The sequence below is a fragment of the Hemicordylus capensis genome, chromosome 4 (genome assembly GCF_027244095.1).
Source record: "Hemicordylus capensis ecotype Gifberg chromosome 4, rHemCap1.1.pri, whole genome shotgun sequence".
NCBI classification, from domain to species: Eukaryota; Metazoa; Chordata; class Lepidosauria; order Squamata; family Cordylidae; genus Hemicordylus; species Hemicordylus capensis.
Genome location: NC_069660.1, coordinates 123,733,573 through 123,755,823, shown reverse-complemented (window position 1 = coordinate 123,755,823; position 22,251 = coordinate 123,733,573). Strand labels below are relative to the sequence as shown.

The following is a 22,251-nucleotide window of genomic DNA, read 5'->3' as shown; positions in this document are numbered from 1 at the left end:
GGGCAAACTCGGATTATTAGAAAGCTACTATGCGCATGCGTCTGAGTTGCCGAACAGGGTGGAGTGCGAGAATCAGAGAGGTGGCGTGATGGCGTCATGACGCCGCGCGTAACCCCCCCTCGATGTGACGCACGCCCTGGCGAGCCCGTGAGTTTTCCGTTATGGTTATTATTATTTTGGGGGTGGGTGGGGGCTGTGGAAGTGGGGAAGGAGATTCCGCGCGACATCGAAAGAGGGAGGGGGAGGGCTGAAAAGAGGTTGGAGTGGAGCGCGCGCGCGAGAGGGAGGGGGCAGAGCGGCGAAGGGGGGGAGGGGTCCTTGCTTCATCCTGTCGCATCAGGGAACATGGCGGCTGCCGCTGGTGCGGCAAAGGGACTCGGCCAGGCCGGGCCTCGTCCCACCGGGGTGAGTGGCACGCCGGGGAAAGGCGGCTTCTCAGTCAGGCCCTGTTCATTTTCCTCGGAGTTTGAGTCAGGGAGTCGAACGAGGGAGAAAAACTAGCCTCTTCCTTCCTTCCTCCAACCCACTGTGGGTCCGACTGGGCCGGGCACAAAGAGCTGCTGCGCTGAGGAGGGTTTTGTTCGGTCACATGAAGCGGCGTAGCCAGTGAACGCTAAGCGGGGAACTTCGTGAACGCTGCTGCCCGCTGAGGAGGAACTTGGGGTGGAGGGCGAGGGGGAGCCCGGAGCAGGAATAGCTGTGGCCAGCCCAGGAAGGCCACGGAGTGAGGGAGGTCGCCCTGGCGGCGGATGGGGATCACTTCCTACAAGTCGCATAGTGCGCGAAGCCTAGGCCACCTTGGGTGACCCTCGTTGCCTTGCCTCCCTCTCTCGCCTCCTGCTCCCGAAGACGGGGTGACTTCTTAACTACGGCGGGGGAGGGGGAAGCACTTGGGTCTTGGTCGCTTAGGCATCACTTCAGATCCGCCTCCGCTTTGACCCCTTTGCAAACCACCCCAAATAGTATGGTCGTGAAGACTGCGGTCCTGCGCACACTTGCTTGCTTGGCGGTAAACCCCGCTGGCCACAAACCGTTTTTCTTTTTCGTAAACGTTCTTAGGATCCGGCTGCTCTCTTCTCAGTTCTGTGACTCCTTGCCGAGTTCAGGCGCTGGACAAAAAGTAGTGTGTGGCCCAGTCTCCTCGATGTGCTCTAGTGAGTACATGCTCTTTTGTGAGAGTAACACTTAATAAGGTTGCTCGTGTGTGTTTCATGTTCGATTTTCAACTTCCGAAAATGTGGTAGCGAGGTTCTACTACATGCAAAATGGGGTTTAAAAATAGTGTTGTCATGACTAACTTAAGTGGCACTAGGAATGGATCAGTAACGTCCTGCAGATTGCCTCCTGGGGCATGTTGAGCTGTTGTATGTTAAAATTTGTCCAAGCTTTTATATGCACCTGTTGCCCTTTTCTTTATTTGGTAGTGTGCTTATGTTAGGAGGATGTTAATACATTGGCTAGGAAATCCTAGACTTTTGTGATATGACTTGTTTTATAGACATTCTTATGTAATTACTTACATTATGCTTTGGTTGGAGAACTAATATTTGGAATTCCTTACTATATGTTTCTCCTAAATAGATGCAAGATTCAAGATGTGAAAGAATCTGGGACAGAAGAATTTTGCTGACTTAGTGTAGGTAAGACTTAGGAAGATCACAGTTTTACTGTATTATATTGCCTGTACCTGGTATGAAAACAGAATGGTAAGGAAAGCACAGATAGGCAGACAAAAATATGCTTGGAAAAGCTGTCAGTGCACCAAAACAATGCTATATTTTTCTTAAAAGAGAACACTGAAGAGAAAAATTCAGCATTGCAATCATTTTATATGATAGTTGCTGGCTCAGTGCAAAGTGTTGGGCCTAAGAGATCTGGTTTATATATGGGCTTCTCCATGGACAGGTGGGCAGCAAGTCAAACCATTAAATTGGGGGGGGGGAGGTTTAGGTGCAGTTGAAGTTCTTTGGCTTGGCTCGTGTTCACTAACCGAGTTGGTGCACACAACCAACAGTTCAGTTCTCGTTTACATGGGAAAATTTAAATAAGGTACATTATTTATAATTATTTACACAGTGGGGTTGAGCAAGCTATCCCTTACAGGGCTGACTTGTTCTCTGTCCATGTTTGAAATGGAATATGATCCTGATCTTCAGTATTCAACAAGAGGATTCTCATAACTTCACATCGTCCACATGTCTAGCTCAGTTTACCATGGCATTACTGTCTTCTATCACAAATTACTTCCATACGTATAGGTTACTAGTCACATTCATTATTGGACTGGAATCCCTCCACCAACCTCCCATTTGAGAATGTCTGCCTGTGTCACATTCACACACCACCTATTTTTCTGATGCTTGACATTTTTCACTAATATGTTGGAGGCTCTCTGTAAAGCCTTTAGTCTCACCCTCAGTTCCCCTAAGAGGAGTTCTTCTTTAGGATAATGCCTCCGAGAGAGAAATTATCTCCCAAACATTGACATTAATGTTTGTACATGTTTAATCCCCTGCAAAGCAGGAAGCCCCAGAGCCAGTTCAGAAGTGGAACATCCTCCCAGTGAGTCCGCCCCCCCCCCACTAGGCTCCCTATTTGCCTGGCCTGAAGACTCTTATCAGGCTTCCTAGGCCTTGGAGAGCCATCTCATTCTCAGGGTCTGGACTAGGCTAGAAGACTGCTGCACTCTGCCTGGTGCCCTGAAGATGCATTAAACCCTGCCTTCTATAAAAGCTGCCTGAGCATTAGCATGGGGGACATGCTTTTCAGTGCACAATAATGGTGTCGTCCTCCCACCTTTCTTTTCTCCAGTAAGTGCAAACCCTTAGTTCTCGGTTGCTGCAATCAAGGCATCTCATTGGGTTATCCTCATCACATGCTCTTACTTCCTGTGTTCCTGCCCCAGTTTTGAGTTCACGAATTAATCCCTATTTTTCCAAACATATTCCTACTTCATTTACAATTACATACATATGTTCTCATCGTATTATACATGTTAACACCTTTTGATAGACACCAAATATGTCCTGTGTCTCCCATCTTGTATTGTATTGCCTCACATGGAGTACTTGGAGTACTGCGTACAATTCTGGTCACCACATCTTAAAAAGGACATTGTTGAACTGGAGAAGGTACAGAAGAGGGCAACCAAGATGATCAGGGGCCTAGAGCACCTTTCTTATGAGGCAAGACTACAACACCTGGGGCTTTTTAGTTTAGAAAAAAGACGTCTGCGGGGAGACATGATAGAGGTCTATAAAATCATGCATGCATGGAGAAAGTGGAGAGAGAAAGATTTTTTTCCCTCTCACACAACACTAGAACCAGGGGTCACTCCATGAAATTGATTGCCAGGAGGTCTAGGACCAACAAACGGAAGTACTTTTTCTCACAACGCGTGATCCACTTGTGGAACTCTCTGCCACCGGATGTGGTGACAGCCAACAACCTGGGTGGCTTTAAGAGGGGTTTGGATGACTTCATGGAGGAGAGGTCTATCAATGGCTACTAGTCAGAGGGCTGTGGGCCACCTCCAGCCTCAAGGGCAGGGTGCCTCTGAGTACCAGTTGCAGGGGAGTAATGGCAGGAGAGAGGGCACGACCTCAACTCCTGTCTGTGGCTTCCAGCGGCATCTGGTGGGCCACTGTGTGAAACAGGATGCTGGACTAGATGGGCCGTGGGCCTGATCCAGCAGGGCTGTTCTTATGTGTTGTGTTGTGTTAATCCCTTCTGTGTTGTAACAATATGTTGGACAAACCTTTGTCAAAAAGGGGAAGCAGTAAGTAGGCAAGGCTATGTTTTGGTATATCCAAAGCCGAATAATACACACCACCTCTTCAGAACCATGAGGAAGCAGGCAACATGCCCATCTCTGCAACATGCCCATCTCTGCAACATGCCCATCTCTGCACAGTACTGTGCACTTCTGGTGCAAGAGAGGGCCTCCTTTATAGGAAGCAGAGACCTGTACTGCCCCAGCAACAGCTGGAATGGGTGTGTGAGTGTGTGTGTGAAGAGCGCTAGGAGGTGTAGTCCTTTCCCATAGAGTTCTATAGGGAAAGGACTAAATCTCCCAGTGCTCCCTGCATGTACTTCCCAGCAGGGTGGATTTGATTTAAATCAAACTGATTTAAATCACGATTTAAATCACTAGCAGGGTGGATAAAAATCAATGATTTTTTTTTTTAAATCAAAAAAATCCGATTTAAATAAAAAAAATCCGATTTTTTTGATTTTTTTTAAAAAATATTGATTTTTATCCACCCTGCTAGTGATTTAAATCAGTTTGATTTAAATCAAATCCACCCTGCTTCCCAGCATTCCTCATGTGCCCTCCCAGCCATTGCTGGAGCAGTACAGACCTTTGCTTATTATGAAGGGGGCCCCTGTATGGGAAGCATGCAGTGCTGTGCAGAGACAGGCATGCTGCAGGTGTCTGTCTTTGTATGGTTCCAAAGGGCTGGTATGTATTATTTGGCTTTGGACATTCTCAAGCACAACCCTACAAGCAGGCCTCCAGTTCAGTCTCTGCCTAATGCTTCCCAGGCTCAACCCTTGAAGAAGACAGAGTATAGAAGCCTGAACAAACCCAATATAAATTCTCCCAGATACTGGTTTTGTTTATGTGCTCATTCTGGTTCTAGTGGATCCAGTGAGTGTACCACATCAAGGTGTGTGTGTGTGTGTGTGTGAATCCTTTTTCTGAACCAGTAACCTGATTTTTGCTGTTGGTTTTGGTTAAGGTTCAGTAGAAGCTTTCTGATAATGTTCAAGTTCTGTTCAGATTCAGAAGAAAGATTGTTCATTCTTTGGTTCAGGTTTGTTTTGACTCCCTGTGGGTATGTTGGGCAAGTTGCTATCTGTCTCAGAGCCTCTTTAGATGTTACTTGTTTCAATGTTTATAAGGTGTGACTTGGGAAGGGGGCTGAAAATGTGAGCCTGTCTTGGGTAAAAATGATAAAATGTGCATCTGTCAATGAGATTTGCCAAGCTTTGCCAAGATTTGCCAGAGGTGGAACTCTGTTTCCTGTCTGTAGATTGAGAATGGTAGTAATTCTTTATGGTGGTGTGTGAGGATGAATTTCATAAGGATTATAAAACTGTTGACACATCTATACAGTAATACTAGCAGACAAAATTAAGGCTCCAGAGTGATGTGATGGAGAGTAGTTTGTGGCTTATTAGAACAGTAGAAAGCGCTTTCAAATTATCTCTCATAGACTGGGCTTTGTATTAATAATAACAATATCAACAACAATAATATTAGCTGATCATGACAATAGTTCTCTGGGTGACTATTAGTGCTGCAAAGAAAACTACCTTGCACATGTTTTCATAGTTACTGTTTCATAGAGCTGTTTTTTTTTTTAAATGATTGACTTGAATAGGTCAAAGAGAGCAGCATTATGTGCCTGGAAGCCCTGTTGCAATTAATGGGAGTTGCCCAGGAATAAGGATAGGCAGACTGTGTATCCATTATCATACTCAGTTAAGTAATTCTAAACAATTCTTGCTTATTCTGTAGAACTACTAGTGTAATGGGCAGAATGTTAAGATATGGGATGGGAAGATCCTTGTTTGAATCTTCACTAGCTGTGTAGCTTATTCAGTGATAATGAGCCAGTAATTCTCAGGCTTAATCTACCTAACAGGACTGTTGTGAGGACTACAAGATAACCTCAAGTTTGTTGCTCTACACTCCTTGATGAAGCAGATACAAATGTCTGCTTATTTCATCCTAGGAATACAAGTGTGATAAATAACTTTTCCCCCTAGAGACAGTTCGGAAAACATGCAACTCAATTATACTTTTGCAACCTCATAATTAATTTTGGATGTGAAAGAACATGCTTTGCTCTTTAAGCCTGAAGTGAGAAAAACATATCTGAAGAGATGCCGGTCTCACTGCTGTTCTAGTTAGAAGTAAATAATGTTCAAAATATGTTGTGTGCTGTTAAAAAACTGAACCAATAGGCACAATACTCAGATGGGAATTGAAGAAGAAGATGATGATGCAGCTTCTGAAAAGTAAAGCAGTGTACAAATTGTCATTAAGTGCCACCCCAGATTTTGGCTGTCTCCCATTTTACAGTAGTTAGTGTACGAAAGGATATTTATTTTAAATACGTGTGTTTTTCGTCATTGATTTAGTGAAGGTCTGTGGATACCTGGTTTCAGGATTTTTATAGATATAGATATAGAGAGAGAGAGCGTGCGCGCGCAAGAAAGCAAGCCTTATTGGTTTATACTAGTGAAGTGAAGCAGATTATGATTTGAAGTGCTAAATGATTCAAGTTGAAAAGTAGATCTTTTCTTCTGTAGTGCACTGCTTGCTATGTAGTAAAGCCTTGAAAGCAAGACAAATTCTATGTAACTAGCTGGCCCTGTGCAGAACATCTGTGCCCTAGTTCTCACTTTCTCACCCCTCCCCAGACAATCCGGCTCACTGCCCTGCCTTCCCCTGCTCTCCCATCCTTAAGCCGCCCCCTGCCATCCGGGATGACAGCAGATGTAGTGAAACCTTCCCCACTCCACCCCCCATGACTCTCACTCGCTCCCCCCCATGACCTTCGCTCTTCCCTATCCTTCAGCCTCCCCTTCCCTTCCTAGGGTGAGCGGCATCGCGGAGGCCTTGGTTGGCTCCTACCAGCGGCCTCCATCGTGTTGCCTGGCCAAGTCTGCTCGTGAGGAGAACGGCCAAGCCGGGGCTTCCCTTTTGGCCTGCACAGATGACCCTCAGTGCGCTCTTTTGCCCTGGTCATCGTCCTTGTGAGGAGACTCTGCAGGGCGATGGGAGCCACTGCTTAGTGTCTCCTCTTCTTTCTTCCTTGTTGCCGTGGCGCCACCTCCTCGGCCCTCCCTTCTCCTCAGCAGCTGCCCCTCTGTCCACCGCTCAACCCTACTCCATGCCTTCTCTCTCCTCTGGACAACTCTCGTGAGATGTACTACGTACCATGGGATGTGCGACATATATCCTAAGGCTTTTAAATCTGTTCTAAGGCTTTTAAATATGTAGATAGTACTTGAAGAATACCTTTTATGTGCAAAGTGGAAGGAAAAAAACCATTTCGGATTTAGCAGAATGTCAATATTTTTGCATTCATAATAGGCTCCTGTCCCTGATGTGGTGTTCAAAATGTAAAAAAATTGGGTCCTTATTTTTTATCAGTGTTTGACATATTCCTCAATTTCTTTTACACGAATTATTAGCAGATCTCTGAAAAGAGAACTTATATTTTTAAGAGATGACTATTGCTGCCTTGGTATAACAGTGGTTCAACAACTGATGGATATGTGCATAAACTGGAAAATAATAATTTATTTTTACATTTCTATCTTGCTCTTCCTACAGGGAGCCCAGAGCAGTGTACATGGTTATGTGTATCCTCACAACATCCCTGTAAGGTAGATTTGGTTAATAGATAAGTGAGTGACCCAGAGTCACCCAGTGAGTTCCATGGCTGAATGAGAATTTGAACTTGGGTCTTTCTGGCCCTATTCCAATACTCTTAACCACTATACCATGTTAGCTACTAATAATATTCAAATCTAAGTATTCATTACTTTGAATTAAAAAGATAACTATCTAGATTCTTTTTTAAATTTTTTTTTATTTTTACATTTATATCCCGCTCTTCCTCCAAGGAGCCCAGAGCAGTGTACTACATACTTGAGGTTCTCTTTCACAACAACCCTGTGAAGTAGGTTAGGCTGAGAGATACATGACCGGCCCAGAGTCACCCAGCTAGTTTTATGGCTGAATGGGGATTTGAACTCGGGTCTCCCCAGTCCTAGTCCAGCACTCTAACTTTTAAAAGGTAAAGTATGCCGTCAAGTTAATTTCAACTCCTGGCGCCCACAGAGCTCTGTGGTTTTCTTTGGTAGAATAGAGGAGGGGTTTACCATTGCCTTCTCCCACTCAGTATTAGATGATGGCTTTCAGCATCGTCCTATATCTCTGCTGACTGATATAGTACCAGCGGGGATTCGAACCGGCAACCTTCTGCTTGTTAGTCAAGTATTTCCCTGCTGCGGGTACAAGGAAATGCTTAATACATGAAGTATAATCTTAGACAATTGCACATTGTAAATGGGCATTTTAAAAAAATTGAATACCCTCCAGACTAGTCTTTTATTTGCAGAAGTGCATTCTACTCATACAAGTGGAGAAGAGTGACTTGTTGATTCCCCTTCTGACTGCAGCTTCTTGTGAGCCCTCTTGTGAAAATCTGTTCCTGAAGCTGCTTCAACTCTCTGGAACTTAATTTTGGTGGGGTGGGTGCAGAGGCGGAAGGGTGTTGTAAACATCAACCCTCCTTGCCCTTACATGATTAGAGTGTACTTTTGTGAATGAAAAGCAAGTCTGGTTGTTGCCCATTGTTATACAAAGAATAAGAGGACAGGCTCCTTCCCTGAAGGTCTCACAATCTTCACATTGACCCAGGGGAGACAACAGAGAACAGGGAGGTGAACAAATGGAGTCAGGTAAACGGGAAGAATAGCATGCACCTAACTTTAGTTACAGTTGGGGTTTTGCCAAAGGCTTTATGAAAAAGGCAGGTTGTAAGAAGGGTGTTTCAAGCATAAGGGGCAGCAAGGGAGAAAGGGTGGAATTGGAGGAGCAGCAAGAAAAAAGGGAACAGGAGACTTTTGGTTGGCTTAGAATCATAGTGCTAAAGGAATGAAAGTTGGTATCTAGGAAATTAGTAGGAGGTCTTCAGAATATTTATATTTATATTTAACATTTCCAGCTAGGAATGGTTATTCCAGATACTTTGCTGATTGATTGAACTTGTTCTGTATGCGTCATTGGCCAGATTACGAGAAAAGACTAGAGGGAATGTAGCAAGAGCTGCTCCCTTAGTGAAGTGCTGTAGCATTCCACTCTGTGTAGTAGCCATCTGAGCATCTTACTGTGTGCATTTCAGCTGTCGTTTTCTTCTGTCTGCTGAGGGAAACAGAATAACTTCAGAGCAAGTTGCAGAGTTCTCAGCTGGTGGCAGCCCTGCCTGGATCGCCAGGTACAGAAAGTGGGAAAGGATGGCTGGAGAGCGCACAACAGAGCCCTTGGGTAGCTGATAGTTTGTGTCTCTTTCCCTGTCTTTACCAGAGGGGCACAGAGGGAGGGGCACCAGCCTAACTTGAATAAGTAATAGGTACCCAGGCAGCTGCTAGGCTCCATATTTTCCCTTTGGCTGCCAGTGGGAAGGAGACAAAGCCAGAAACTGTGTGGAAGGCTGCTTTCGACTTCCAGACTTAATAATGGTTTAAGGTTGCAAGAAGGAGTGCACTTGAGTGCAAGACTACAAAATATAGAGAGCTGCCTTTAATACAAGATTGTATTCTAGAGGCAGGACTCATGGAGGAGGGCCTGTAATGCAGACTCCTGGCCTTAAAGAGCCAGTAGCTCTTTGAGAATGAGATTCAGTTGTTGGGTGCCTGGAGACAGTTTTTACTTGCCATATGAGAATGGCTATCTGAAACTTGGAGACAAGCTAATGATAGCCTGAGTGACGCTGATAAATTTGCAAGGTTTGGGTCACACAGATAAGCTATTGAGAATAACAGATAAGCTATGGAGAATGGGCAGAGACTAGGATTCAAAGTGGCACTGAAATGTCTGCTTGGGCATGAGATCCCTTCAGTTCTCCCCTTCCAGCAGTAGTCCCTTCCACTATCTAACAAACACCTCCAGGAGATCAGGGACTCTTTGGAGCATTACCTTGTGAGAGGCTGCTGTCAGAAGGGAAAATAGCTAGCTTTTCTTTGTGGGCCTGTGAAAGTGTTCCTCCTGCACCTACAGGCTTCTCTAGGTCACCACCAGAGACTTAAGAGTGCAGTGGAGCTCAATGGCTATAGGGCTTAACCAACTTATCTCAACCCTTTAGGCTTGGTTGGTTTAAACGGTTTGTTTAAAATGTAGTACTGTAAATATATTATATGGGAACATTCCATTGTCTATGTCAACTGCTTCAAGTTACTAGGATTTTTTTCTAGAAAATGTCAAACTTTATACTTGGGTTAAAAATATTAGGACTGGAGAGCTGGTTTCCATCACTTTGTCTCTGCTGTTGAGTTGCTGAAGTGTAAAGTTCCCTTCTGCCTGAATTCTGCAGGGATGCTTTTAAACTTCTTTATATCTACAGGTGCTGCTGGAAAGTGAATTTATACAGATATTTTGATTTGCAGGTGACTGGCTTGTGTAATGAGTGTCTGTCATTACACTATTCTGTCTTGTTTTATATAAATATCTGCTCTTGGAGTAGCTCTAATGTCAACCAAAGTTTCTCATAGTATTTGTAGGGTTGTCTGAAAGTGTGGGATCCCTGAAACCTTGGCACATGCTTGTAAAATAAGGCATTGTGTTGATTGGCATTTCTATATGCCAGTCATATATGCCAACCCCTGGTGGCGCAGTGGTAAAACTGCTGCCCTGTAACCAGAAGGTTACAAGTTCGATCCTGACCAGGGGCTCAAGGTTGACTCAGCCTTCCATCCTTCCGAGGTCAGTAAAACGAGTACCCAGAATGTTGGGGGCAATATGCTAAATCATTGTAAACCGCTTAGAGAGCTCCGGCTATAGAGCGGTATATAAATGTAAGTGCTATTGCTATTGCTATATGCGACAGACCAGGTAGAGCCCTAAGAAAGTATAATCCCTGGTCCGTCACAGTATATAAGAACTATGACCATTGTAGTGATTGCACACATTCACAGTGTAGTAATGTACACTTTAAATTGCAGGATGGCTTAGGAATACCTTGGTGCTGTATCTGTGATGGAATTTAAAAAAAAACAGTCTAGGATGAACTGGATTCTGCTGTATGGTAAAATGTCATTTGGTACTCTAGTAGATATCACTATAGGAGACGATGTTGCTGTTTCTATTCATTTCAGAAATAAATTCCTTTTGCTTATTTCTAAAATGCAAAGATCGTGGCTTCAGTTCTAGAGTTTCAGGGCAATTTCAAATATGGTCCTGTTGTCATTGGCACAAGCAAACCGAAGAGGTTCACACAAGGCGATACACTGCGCTCTTAATGAGGGGATGTGTAAAATCAAGGCCACCTCTGCTTGTGCTTGATTTCTGAAAGGAGGGAGAAGACACTTTCAGTGGTGGCCGATACAGGTGGCAGTAGGTGAAGATGACACTTAGCCACCTGTAATCTTGCCTTGTATAGTAGGAATGAGAGATTCTCTAGCTTTTGCCACTGCACACAAGGGATGTGCACAAGATCAGTTTGTCTGGTTTGAACCGGACTTGAACTGGACTGGGCATGTTAGGTTTTGGTACCTCTAAACTTGGGGCACATCAAATTCGAACCAGTTTGGGGCCAGTTCAGGGGTGCCAGACATGTTAGAATTGGTTTTTTTTAAAAAAGAGGTGGACTCACTGTCATTGCTGCATCCAGCTGCCCAGGGTGTGTGTGTGTGGCTGTGAGGGGATCTCCATCGGCTTCCTCTCCTTTGCTGGCCTCCCCCACGCCCGGTCTCTGAAGGGCCATTTTGGCCCATTTGGGGGCAGTTTCAGCTTTTAGAGTGTACATGGTGGCTATTTTGGAGGCTGCCGTGGATGTGTGATGGCCATGTGCATGGCCACGTTGTGACCCTCACTCTTGTGAGGTTGAGCCTCTAAAATGTACACCATACACACTCACTGGTCCGAAATGGCCCTTTGGAGACCGGAGGGGGAGGCCAGTGGGGGAAGGGAACCTTCTGCAGCAGCACCCCTGGGGCTGCCAGATCTGGCAGTGGCAGTGAGTCTATCTTTTTTTTTTAACCAATTCTAACATGTCTGGCACCCCCAAACTGGGCCTGAACTGGCCTGGGGGTTCAGCTTGAGCCAATCTGGGCCCTGTTCGGTTTTTGGTTGAGCCCTCGAACTGAGCTGGTTTGGGCTCAAGTCAGTTTGAGCTTGAGCCGGCTTGAGGTCAAGCTGGCTCGCACATTCTACTGCATACCCATCCTGTATCTAGCCTGCAGCAGCAGCACTGTACCTTCTATGATAGCAGTTGATCTTCCTAGAGCAAGCAAATGAGTGGACTCCATTCTTTCCCCTTCTTGACAGTTTATCCTTATAAGTCATTGGGAGAAGTGCAACTACTGCTAGAGCAAAAGTGGAATGCAGCTAATGCAGGCAGTAACTTGTGAGACAATAGGATAGGAATATATCCTTGCCAGACTGGCAGAGCAAGGCAGTGGGTAGGTGGGTGCTGGAAGGGAATTCCAGCTGCTATCACTTCTATTGCTCATTGTTAGAAGGGAGCCTACTCTTTTTCCAGAGGCCAGTACAGGCAGTCAGACCACACATCCCCTCAGAAGGCAATATGTTATTCCTAGGCCATATTAAACTGGGTCATCCTAATTTTTTCATGTTAATTTATCGGCTAATATTGTTGGCTGCCTTTTTGTTTTACCATAGACAACTTCAGCAGTTGCCTTCTAGTCTGAGGGCTCTTGAAGTTGGAGTAGCAGTGTGGATGGATTTCAGTGCTCTTCCATTCCAGTTTTTTTACTACTATTACTACTACTAAAATAAGAGCTGAAATGAAATTGTGTAATGTCAATTTTTAAAATTCACATTTTTACAACAGAATGTCAAAATTCAGATGGGTGAAATTTGAATACTCTTGACTTGGAAAAAGGTAAAACCGATTACTTGCTTGGTCTGTTTCAGGAGTTATTTCTGAAATTAAAGATGCCATTAATTATATTTATATTCTGCTTTTCAGATAATTTCACAAATCATTTTATATAACAAGGGATGAAAAACATGAGAGAGAATGAAGAACTGGTTCCCTGTCCCAAGCTTACATTTGGCTTCATGGTATATTTATTGTGATACTAGCATACTACAGTATATAGAGAACAATTGAGTCTGATTCTTTGGGATGGTTTAAGCATAATTTGGTGGTGCCTTCCTCTGCCTCCCCCCACCACTCATGGAAGTTGGCCATTCATATAAGTAAGGAACTGTGAATAGTCATTTATGGATTTCTGGTTTAGGAATCTCCTGTCATCTCTAAGATAAATTTGAAAATGTGGTGTGGTGAAGTGTCATAAACTTCCAGCTGCTGCTTGACCTCAAGGCAGTATCATCCTCATATCGGTGACACTTCAGCCCAGATCTCCGGTTGACTTTGTCAGTGGTTTTATGTAGATTTAAAATATCATGGGGGAAAAGATTGAGCCTTGTGGGATCCCAGAAACCAAAGGCCTGATCAGAAGCGCCCCTGTTCAGAGCAGACGTTCAAAGTCTTTTCCCTAAGGTAGGATTGGAACTAGTCCAATGCTGTGCCTCCTAATAAAGTGTTGCTTAATGTGATTGTCCTGCTACAGTGTGAGTGAAGCAAGTACCATGATTTGGTACAAATATAATTAAAAAACAGTTGTGTGCAGTATTGAGCTTTGGAAAAATGGCATACAATTATGTTAAATAAATTTTACTGTCCCCTCGACACCAGTTTCTCCTTCAACAGCTTGAGACACCTTGCTTCACAGACAGTTACATTCTCTGTCTCAGACTTAAAACTGTGCATATTATAGATGCCTAGTAGCCATATTCAGACATTATGTTTTAAAAGCGTGTGTGTGTGTGTGTGTGTGTGTGTGTGTGTGTGTGTGTGTGTGTGTGTATGGCTGTACCTGCATAGTTTTAAAAGTATAGGCCCCTCAAATGCATGGTACAGTTAGGAGGTATACTGCGGTACTCGTGTTTGACCTATATGTGAATAATTGATATTGTGTATAGATCTGTATCTGTGTACACTGTACACTCATATGAGTGAATATAATGTTTGAATAGGGCTATAGTGAAATGATTTTTCTGTTCTGAGAATTGCAAGATAACTTTCCTTCCACTTGAGGTTGTTTAGAAAAGATGTTTTTCAGTTACTGAAGAGGTAAAAGCAGGCTATCCAATAGTTTACTGACATTGTCAAATGATATTTTTCCTAAATGTGAGAGTTGGTGTGAGAGAAATAACTGAATTTTGCACTGTGTGCAAGTTACATAAGCTGGGATAGGCTTATGGGGTAGATGTAAGGCTTCCAGGAGATACTTTTCTCTCTCTCCAGAACCTTGGGAGCTACCAGCACACTATAGAAAGTTGGGGAGTTGGAGTTAGTCACACAATAGCAGCTTGTACAAAACTTTACAACTAGAGAATAAGAAATTTTAACATCCAAATCCTTTCTCAGACTTGTGTTGCAGAGCAGGAGGGAGCAAGAGAGTTTAGCTTATGGGAAAAGAAACCGGAGAGAAATTAATTGGAGAGAAAGTAAAAGCAACCCTTTACACTCTGAGAGAGATTTCAAATGGTGCATCCATATACCCACTAAGTTAGCCAATCAGACTTGCAGTATTAGCTGGAAAGGAAAGGAGGAAGAAGCAAGCCTAAATGCCTGGACCATTGCTTCAGACAAGCCTGGGAGCTACCAGTAGCTTCTGAGCTACCAAATGCCTACATGGGATATAAATTATATACCTAGCAGAAAGTACATTTTTCTTCAGCTTAATCCAATATTCTTCATTGTAAGGCCCGGGGGCCAGTGATGGCCCCATCTAAGTGCAGCCCTCAACTAGTTGTTTGTTTGGGCCTGTGTGAAGTTTTGGCCAAAGCTGAATACTCTGGACGGTTTCCCTGGCACCATGTGGAGGCAACCATTCTCACCCTGCAGTACTGTGCTTTGCCCAACACCAGGGTGGTGGGCCCACTTGAGCACCATCTTGGAAGACATGCACATAGTGCTGAGAAGTGTAGCCATTCTTCTAGAGCTCTTCTGAGGGCTTCAATTCTTAACGGGCCCTCCCAGCTTTGAGTAAGCATGGAACTATGCATAGATCAGCACAGTGGAAAATGGCTCTCACATTGAAGGTTTTTGCCAAAGTGGCCCCCACTTGAAAAACAGTGAAGATCATTGTCTTGATGGTTTCCAAATAGTTACAATCTGGGATTATATGGACTGTATTCTTAAACCTAATTCATTTATTCTGGGAACTATTGCATTTAAGATCAAAAGACTTCCCATCTGTTCTAAGTTTTCAGAAGATCTTTTTTTGGTACTCTTTTGAGGTTTTTTAGTTTCTGTCCTCTCCCACAATGTAATTTTTGATAGAGAATTGAATACCAAGGATCCAACAATGTGACACATTTTTGGATGTATTATTTGAGATAGTTACACCTCTAGTTTTTATCTACCTTTGCCACATCGTGTATGTTTTTGTGTGTTGTGGAACAGTATTGAACATATACCAGGGAAGTCAGTCTCTCTTTGTGTGCACAAAGTATATCTGATTTGATTGAAGGATACAAGCCAATTGTTTGCGTGGGAGAAGGGAGCAGTCATAAACCTGTACTTGATAGTGGAATGAAAATGAAGAATTTGATTATGCTGAGATGGAAAGTGTGGGTAAATACTGATAGTATCAAAACTATAGTTGCTTTGAGAAATGATGTAAGAACACTTTGAGTGTTTTTTCAATGGCTAATCTTGTGATGATACTTAATTTTTAGAAGTAAATCTATAAATACATTTTCCCTATTGCAACATTGATTAACTTTTTTTACCTGCTTTGACTCCTGTAATGATTTTTTTTCCAGACCTGTGAAATTCTCATTTCCAGCCTCTTCCTTCCAATCATGCCTTTTCTGCTTCCATATTTCTCCTCTTTTCACTGGCCTCCTTTTCTATATTGCTTTTGTTTTAAGCTTTCCCCTTTGTTTTTAATTGGTTATATTCTTCTAGCGCTCTTCTTTTGTTTCCTGTCCTTCCATGGTCGTTCTGTTCTGCTGATAGAACACAGCCTAAAAGTTCTTCTCATTCATATCAGTCTTCTTGTGTTCTCTATTTCATTTGTGGAATATCCTCTTTCCCACATACTGGCATATCAGTCTGTTCCTATATTTTAAAGAACTGCTGAAGGCGTACATATTTTCTCTGGCTTTTTCTTCTGATAATCTCCCATTCCCTAATCTTTTCTCTTTTAGATTGAGTCCATAGGCAGGGTCTGTATTAAGGTTTTTGCCCCTGGAAGGTTCTGTACAAATGAAGTCTGTTGTTATTACAACTTCTGAATGTTCAAAGGGCACTGTTAGATTATCTAGTAGTCTGGGGAGCATTGCTTGTTGTGTATGCTATATTATAATGTCAAATATGAAGGCTTTTTGGAGTTTTGTTTTAGGAAGCTTATTGTGAATATAATGCAGTGAATGAGGTAACAGAAAGCAAAGATGGCACAGATCTTGCTAGTGCTTGTGCTTCACCATTGTCTTGGCCTTGATGGCTTTGAGCACTTGCAAAGCTAAAGCAACAGGGATGATCCCCCTTCCCTAGCTTGTCATTGGGGAGGATAGATGAGGCTTCAGTGTGATATTGGAAAGAAGACCCCCCCACACTCGGGACGAGGGACAGTTTTTGAGAGCATAATTGTTTGGCTGGCTATCCAGGCGAGACCAAAAATGTGAATCCTTTATTTTGCTTATTTGCCTGAAAAGCCAAGCAATCATTAGAAAATAACATCTGATATAAACCCTTGACTTTCAGCTTATTTTAGTCTACTTGATGTTTGGGGATGGATAAGGTAAATAACTAATCACATTCAATTTTCTTAGTTGGCAAAATTATTTAGCTTTAAAATCACTCTAGTCTTGTTCTGTAGCAGTATGTAATGAAATGCAGATGAATGTTGTATTAGACAGCAGTCTTTTTTTTTTTAAATAAAAGGATTGAAAAGAGCATAAGTTAATCATTGCCACCTTCAGGTTTAAAGAGAGAGTGCTGTAAAAATGCAGAATTATCAGTGTTTGATACAAAAAGAAAATGGCTACCAGGTATCACTGCTGGTACGGCAGCATGGCTTGGTATTATGTTTGTATGTGCTTCTGCATTTTTCTGGGGGTTACATTGAAATACTTGAAAAGCATTGTATATTCTTAGCTATTTCAGTTTCTCTGATATTTATAATAAAAGTAATGGCTTTCATTCTCTGCTCTAGGAATATTTATGGTAGTGATAGAAATCTCTGATTCAAATCAGTTAATATATATGAAACAGAGTCTTACTCATCTCTAAAAGAGACTGGATATCCAAGCAATATGCTTGCTTAATTACTTCAGAGTAAGGGCTAGATTCTAATACGGTATACTCAAATTTTTCAACATGTTAAGGAAACTAAAGTCTTTGTGGCGCTGTTATGGGAGTACCAATATATTCTTATGTTTGGAAGATGAGTAGGCAGAAATGAAGGTTTTTGTATGTTACAACTCTAGAAGTATCCTCTATTCTTCTTGCCAGTGGCCTCAGATATCTCTTGCCTGTCTGCCCAGCTGTTATCAGACCATGTGTCAAATTTTATAGGATCCCAGATGAGAGAACGCCTCCCTTACTCCTGAAGCAGTCTCTGCTCCTCAGAGGTATTTACTTGATCAGCTCATTCAAATGGACTCTCTTAATTTCTCCCTTCCCCTCCATCAAATCAAATAAAACTTAATATATCTTAATATAATTGAATTTAAATTCAGTATTTTGGAAGAAATTGGATGATCTCAGATTTTTGTGAACTCTTTAATTATTGAGGCAAAATAAGCATGTTTTGACAAGGAAGAAGACTCTGAAAATCTATATTTTATTTTTTTAATTTATCAAATTTGTACATTGCCCCAAACTTTCATCTCTGGGTGGTTAACAATAACATACAAGAAGCTAACAAGAAGCCGACTCAATGGCACAATTTACTTTACCCATCTCCAAGTGTTATGATCAAATGTAATCAGACTGTGTAGCCAAATAATACTGTCAGTGTGTAACTGAACCATTGTTTTTGGCCATGTATATGGACTTCAAGTTGAGCATTATGCAGGCCTTTACACAAAGCAAGGAAGGTATTCCTCAATGTAGCTTTGGAACAACGTAAATCTTTGTATAAACTGATTCTGTATTTGTAGTGTTGGCCATCTTTGAAAGTATTTTAATTCTGCTGTGATCACTGAGCCCTTGACTCACTGTTGATGTATTCTAGAATGTTTCACTGCATTGTATTCATGCCTTGCATTTGAATAACTATGGTTCTGTTTGTAATAATGGATTTCAGTGTAGGCAAAACTCGTAAGTTGAAAATAAGTACTTTTTCCGAGGCATGGGGAGGGCATCCTAACTTGACGGGTTGTCAATCCCCTCATGCTTCCAGACAGGACCAATCAGAGAACTTCTCTGGTACCACCCTGGCGTGCCAGTCTCCATTATCCCAGTTCCGGTCCTGTCTTTGCTTCTGGACGGTTCTTTTTCTGCCAGTCTCCTTAGATAGCTGCTCTTGACCTTCCTTTCCCTCTTTCTGTTGTTTTTCTCTGTGTTCAAGGGAAGGGAGTCGTTTTTCCTTCTTCTCCCTAATTTCTCTTCTTCTCCTTCCAAAAAAAAAAAAAATCTCTCTCACTAGTTCTTTTCCTTTCTATGGATCCTTCACACTGCGGGGATATGCTTCAAGGAGCACTTTCTGAGGGCCCCTTATTGGAGTCTCCTAGTGTCTTTGCTCCTCCGATGAGCAACTCCCTGACAGCTGTGGGTCCGGAGGCTCCGGCTGAAGGCACGGCTGTAGTAAGCTCTGAGACGGCTTCGCGCCTAGAGCTGGCTACGAAGACGAAGCATGTTAAGGAGCCGGGCGATAAAAAGAAAAAGAAAAAACGTAAGCTGGTCTCTGGCGGGGCTCCGCTAAGTGAGAGACTTCAGCTCCAGGCGGTCAGGGCTCAATTGCCTTCATCGGCAGCTGCCGATATTCCCGCGCAAACTCCGGTGGCCATTTTGGAAGTCGCCGTTGCTGTTCCTGAATTGACAAATTCCTATCAGGGAGGGAGCAGTGAGTTATCTCACCGTTTCTGAGGTGACTAAGGGGCCAAACGGTGAGCTGCTCTCCCCAGGTGAGTTAAAGTGGCTGGGGGAGTTTGTATTGAAACGCTGCATGGCAGTGGTTTCTCCCTTGTTGGAGCCATGGCGCCTTACATCTCTAAAAGCCATTTAGAGTGGTAATTGGTGAAGTTGTGAGTAAAATGTGAAGTAAAAATGTTTCTGTCTATTGAAAGGGATATATAAACATTGGTATAAATAAGAATTCCTGGTGTGGTGCTCTGTAATAAGAATGAATTGGTGACCACCTTGTACAGCTTTGCTTCCAATCAAGAGTATAATAAAATAGTTTTAAGACAATTTTATAGAACCCTTTTATTTACTGTTTGTAGGTTTTTCTCAGTATTGGATCGAAATTTGCAGCTTTAAGAAAATAAAGTAAACTAAGGTAAGTAATAATAATTTATCTACATAGTCAGTTCAGTTGGAGTAATAATCAGAAGCAATTATTCATTCTGAAATATCTTGTGTGATTAAATTGCTCTTCTCCCTTGCACTGTTCTACTCTAGGTATACAAGTTTCTATTTTCCTCATAAATAATCCATATCAAGAAATTGACCTGCACAATTGAAAAGTCGAATGCGTGAAGATTTCATTAAAATGAATATCTTTGCATATATTCCATCTAAATAAAAAGGTCTAGAATAGCATTTGCTGTGCTCGTATAGTAGTTTGCATGGGGTTTTTATTTCTTTAAACAGAACTTTACATGACAAGCTTTTCAGGTAAGTATGCACAAACCTGCCTGCAATATACCTGGATGTCATTGTAACTTGAACTGTGAGTTTGACCAGCTATCTGTCTGGGAGGGAACAGTTGCTTTCCCTGTGCAAGTGGTGAACTTCAAGTGGTGTTGTTTCTGAATTTGTACCAAACATGGTTGTATGGTATTCATTACTGTATAGCAGGTATGCTGAAAAGGATATGTTTTGACTGGAGTGCTCTCTTAAAATACAAGCATAAGAGTGCATCAACAATTCCCTTAGTATAAGGTTTTGAGCAGAAGAGAAGCGAACGGCATGTGAAGCATCAGGGTGGTAGTGCAGAGTAAGGTCATATGCGATGACATGAGCTATAAGAAACAGAATTGGGTGTTACATTTGAGACCAGACGAAATGCTTAAGGTAGCACAGTTAGAAAAGAGCCTTCAGGGTTGTTTGGGGATATAGGAGGTTGTGTGGAGCCTATTCCTCATGTACCTATTTGATCACTTGAGTGGGGTGCAGGTAAAAGGGAGTCAAAATAAGTGTGCCCATTTATGCCATGTATACATGTTCAAGGTTTTATTTAAAATCTCCCTAAACTGCATTTCATACATAAGGTCCCTAAGGTAGCATAAATCATTACTGAAAAACAATATATAATAAAATAATAAACCAAAACATAAAAGCAGAAACAGCCAAAAACTACAGAGGAGAAAACCATTAGCAGCATGATATAAATACACCAAACACCACTCTAATAAAAATAAACACAAATGGGAGGGAACGGTTGTGTGGCGCAAATGCGCTCCAATAAAAATAAACACAAATGCTGATAAAATAGTAATCCAAAAGCCTGTAGGAGAGGAGGAGGAACATCAGCCTCCAGGCAGACCCCAGGGTGAGGGACTGGGTGCCTGCCTGTCTGCGTCTGCCCCCCCCCCTTACTATCTGCTCCCCCCACCCCCCGACAGGCTGCTGGGCTGTAGTGAGGATTTGCAGGACTGGGACCCACAGGGAGTGACTTGGCAGTTTCCTGGACTCCATCTGCCGGAGCTTGCTGCTCAGGGCTATTTAGGGTGTTGCCAGTGGCCACTGAAGGGGTGACACCAAAGGGGGTCACCCCTTTGGGGGAGCCACTTCGGGGGACAGCGATGGCGAGGGCCAGGCCTCTTGACCCAGGTATTTGTATTTTGGGGGACATTTAATAGTGGGGCTTCTGTTTTTATTAGTCCTGGGTGAGATTGCTTTATAATGGGTCTGGGCTTACCTGGAGATGGGGAGACGGGGTGTGAACACTAACTGTGGGGCAGCCATTCCAGTGGTGGTGAGGTACAGAAGAAGTAACATTGGCAGGTCAGCGGGCCATTACAGGGGAAGGGGACTTGGAAATCTAATAGCTGTTTCCCCTTCTGGCTGACCTGCCAGCTCTTTGACCTTGAAGAGCAGTGCCTACCACCCTTGGAACCTCACCTTGCTCCTCTGTAATGCCAGGTTGGTCCCAAACAAATCAGAAACCATCCATGATTTGATTCTGGATGAAGGTGCCAACCTGGTATGTATTACAGATACTTGGTTGTGGGAGGCTGGTGACCCGGTCTGATCCCAGATTCTCCTTCCAGGGTACTGTGTTGAGGGACCATGGGCAGGGAGCTGGAGTGACTGTGGCCTATATAACCAGGATCCCTGTTGAAGTGTCAGACCATACTGAATGTGTGTACTTAAGTTTGGGGACTAGGAATAGACTGAGGCTTCTGTTGGTGTACCAATAGCCCCGTTGCTTAGTGGAGTCCCTAACTGAGCTGGTCTCAGGCTTGGTGTTGGAGTCCCCCAGGCTTGTGGTGTTGGGGGACTTCAATGTTCATTTCAGGACCAATTTGTCTGGGGCAGCTCAGGAGTTCATGGCAGACATGACGACTATGGGCCTATCCCAAGCAGTCTTGGGACCTACACACATTGCAGGTGACACGCTTGATTTGGTCTTTCACTCTGATCAGGGTGGGGACTCCTGTGATTTCCCTATTGTCATGGATGGACCACCATATGGTTAAGGTTGGACTCACGACCATGTCCCACCGCAGGGGTTAGGGACCTATTAGGATGGTCCGCCCGTGAAGGTTATTGGATCCAATAGGATTTCAAGAAGCCTTTGAGGGATTCAGTGTTGGCTCTGCTGGCGATCCTGTTGATGCCCTGGTGGAAAACTGGAACAGCAAAATCACCGGGGCAGTAGACGTGATCGCACCTAAGCGTCCTCTCCAACCCGCTTCAAAATTGGCCCCTTGGTATACGGAAGAACTACGGAGGCTTAAGTGGCGAGGTAGACAACTGGAGCGCAAGTGGCGAAAGACTCTACTCGAGTCCAACAGATTACAACATAGAGCAGGGATCCTCAATGTTGGGCCCTCAGATATTCTTGGACTTCAACTCCCATAATCCCCAGCCAGGGCCACTGGGCCTGGGGATTATGGGAGTTGAAGTTGAAGAACATCTGGGGGCCCAGCATTGAGGATCCCTGACATAGAACACATTTGAAGTTCTATGCTCAGGTGATGCGTGCGGCAAAGAAGCAATTCTTTCCTGCCTATATTGCACCTGCAAGTTCACGTCCGGCAGAGCTGTTTAGGGTTGTGAGAGGGCTAGTTTGTGCCCC

General features: G+C 43.4%; 1 protein-coding gene across 33 annotated transcripts in view; it reads left to right on the top strand.

Moving 5' to 3' along the window:
• The first annotated feature begins 20 nt into the window (after positions 1-20).
• Positions 21-22,251, top strand: part of ZNF644 (zinc finger protein 644) — an 85,881-nt gene continuing 63,650 nt past the window's right edge. For 2 of the 33 annotated variants that reach the window (XM_053244386.1, XM_053244370.1), the window contains exons 1-8: positions 300-405; positions 1,582-1,640; positions 5,388-7,817; positions 8,928-9,020; positions 10,744-10,826; positions 12,594-12,644; positions 12,732-12,826; positions 19,229-19,284. The gene's annotated coding sequence lies outside the window, so the exon portion shown is untranslated. Of the gene's footprint in view, positions 148-298; positions 406-589; positions 1,155-1,581; positions 1,641-5,387; positions 7,818-8,927; positions 9,021-10,743; positions 10,827-12,593; positions 12,645-12,731; positions 12,827-19,228; positions 19,285-22,251 lie in introns of those variants that run through there. The other 31 variants (XM_053244392.1, XM_053244394.1, XM_053244367.1 and 28 more) reach the window with 27 other exon arrangements.